The following is a 3,019-nucleotide window of genomic DNA, read 5'->3' as shown; positions in this document are numbered from 1 at the left end:
AAAAAAAGAGTATCTACGAGTACCGAAGGACATCCAAGTTAAGGCAATGCAAAGACTTCTCTTACTTTTTGTGCTTTTTACAAAAGTTCTTTGTTTATAAATGCATTTCGAAGTATAAAGTATTTTGAAAAGGCATCATCAACAGGCATTAATTGTGTTAAGTCTAATATTTTCCCTAATATTCGCTTTTATGTCAAAAAGTCTGCAATTTGACTGAGTTTGGAAGGAATTTTTTCAAGTGCAACACAAATACGTGATCACATTTTGAGAAAGGTTGAACAGTATTCCTACATTGCGCTCTAAAATAAAATCCATAGAAAGAATCCATGGAAAAGAATCCATAAACAGAAATCCATAGAGAAATATCCATACAGAAGAACCCATAGAGAGGAATCCATAGAGAGGAACATATAAAGGGAAAACCATACAGAAAAATTCATAGAGAGGAATATGTAGAAGGGAATCCATAGAAAGAATTCCAATGAGAGAAATTCATAGAGAGGAATCAATCGAGAGAAATCCATACAGAATAATTTGTAGAGAAAGTTCCATAGAGAGGAATCCATAGAGAAAAATCCACGGAGCAGAATAGAAAGAGAGGAATCTATAGAGGGAAATCCACACAGAGGAATATATAGAGAGAAACTCATAGAAACAAATCCATACAGAAAAATTCATAGAGAGGAATCCATAAAGAGAATTCCATTGAGAGAAATTCATAGAGAGGAATCCATTGAGGGAAATCCTTACAAAAAAATGTATAGAGAGGAATACAAAGAGGGGAATCCATAGAGAGAATTCTATTGAGAGAAATTCATAGAGAGGAATCCATCGAGGGAAATATATACAGAGGCACTGGTATGGATTTCCCGGCACTGGTCTTCTCACCAGATTAAGATTAAGAACGTAATTAGGTGTTTTATTTGTGTTACGGTCTCAGTTTGGACTTTACTTGTGTTTTACTTGAGTTTTACTACGAGCAGACCTATAAAGTTGTAGGAAAAGAAAGTTATCTTTAGATGGGATATCAGGAAAATAAAAGTCAGGGTTTAATTCATTGAGGGCTTTAAGATTTTGAAGACTCAATACAAATTATAATTTTTTATTTTCAGTTAATAAAAATAATGATCATTTATTTTAATAAATAGAAATAATAAATTTTTATTTTCATTAAGAGTTAACAAATCTTAAAAATTTAAATGGTGTCAGTAACAACCTGCCTTTCATTTTTTTGATATCTTACGTGGAAGGAACTTGCTCTTCCTACAACTTTATTGTTATCATTCCTAAATTAATTGAATAAAAGAATTGTGATAGTTTTGCCTATATCAAACAACTTGTATACCTTCAGCTTGCATTTAACACATGGACTTGTTAAAGGCAATTTTAAGGACAAATGTATCGCAAGGATCAGTCACAGTAGGATTCAACTAAATATTAAATGAGGTCGTGTATGCTGTTTAGTAAATTTGCATGTAAAACTATCAACACTATTAAAAGTTAATGAGGAACATTTTAAAGCTAACAGCAGCAAAAGTAGTTGAGTCCGGTTGTTGTCAGGATATTCTAAGCATTATAATATAAATTATATTTAAACATTGTTTGGAAATTTTCAACTACATGACAAGTGCATAATTAATTAAAGGTAATGTTTTATGTCACATACTGCATATACCTACATATGCATATAGCAGTCCACACTCTCTGTACTACACGCAAGTATATATACCTATGTACATTAGGGGTGAAAATTTTACTTAAAAGTAATTAAAGTGTCTCTTTTCGTCCTTATGGCCTGCAATGGATTTCTGCATTTTTTACTATTTTCCATAGCAGAATTAGCAACGAAATTTCTCGCACATCAACGCAGCATGTTGCAAACAATTTTAGCTAATTTCTGTGTACATTTTGGCTGACATTTCGGTCACAGCTGATGGTGGAAACGTGTAAGCCGCCATTCATGTACCTGCAAATTTCCGAATTTCGCCAGTCTTATATTGTGGCGCAGATACACATCCGACTTCATGCCACTTCATGACCGGGCTTATATTGGCTAACGTGTGCAAGTTGGTTTGTTGACACATGCATCATGTACGCTATTCAAAGCAAGGAGCAGACAAAAGTCCTTTAACATGAATGGCATAGTAAAGTTGCATTAAATATGCTTTGTTTGCAGCCGCAGGATAAATTTAATGTGGCATATAAAGGCTCCTTCTCCGTCGCAAATGAGCAAAATTATGTGTATAAATTGTGTACAGTACACACAGGTTCGCTTGTCTATGCAACATAAATGCTTTTTCATGGCGTTGTTTTACTTTACCTTGTCTGCTCCACAATTAGGCAATTGCAGAATAAATTAAATTTTGTTTATATATTTATTTTTTCTGTGCTTGTTAGAAGGCTATTAAGGAAACAGAGTGCAAAGTCCTTTTTAATTGAATAAAAGACAACCGATGGCTGCGTTGGTTGTTAAATGTTGTACTTTGGGTAAACTTTATGTATTTTAATAAATAGGATATTGAGCAATTTTGAGTTTTTAGTTTTTATACTTCTCATTTCATACAACTGTCATTAAACGTAATTTATTCTTTCAGAGTAGCAAAAAAATACGCGCAACTTACGAAAGGAAACACGTGAAACAGCAACCATTCTCTTAAAATCTTCAGAGCTAAACTTTACTCTTAAAAAAAAATGTTCACATCTTAAGTTTTAATGCAGCCAAATTCAAAAATCAGTGTATTGTGAATGTTCACTGGAAAAATGTCTCGGAATTTTAGTCATCCTTTAAAATCATATGAGCATTTTATTTACTAATTAATTCAAATACATAAATAAATAAATTAATTTAAATATGTAAGATAAAAATACATACCATTGCCCTTCTAATATTCGTTTCGTTTTCTTTCATTTATGTATATATTATATTAAGTGTATTAACATTGACATGAATGAATGCTCCAACAGAACTACTTTTGGTGCTTAGGAATAACTTGGTATCATAGCATAAACCAGTAAACAA

This window comes from Teleopsis dalmanni, chromosome X (genome assembly GCF_002237135.1).
Source record: "Teleopsis dalmanni isolate 2A chromosome X, ASM223713v2, whole genome shotgun sequence".
Lineage (NCBI taxonomy): Eukaryota > Metazoa > Arthropoda > Insecta > Diptera > Diopsidae > Teleopsis > Teleopsis dalmanni.
The sequence above is the reverse complement of the archived record's forward strand: the minus strand, read 5'-3'. Positions refer to the sequence as shown.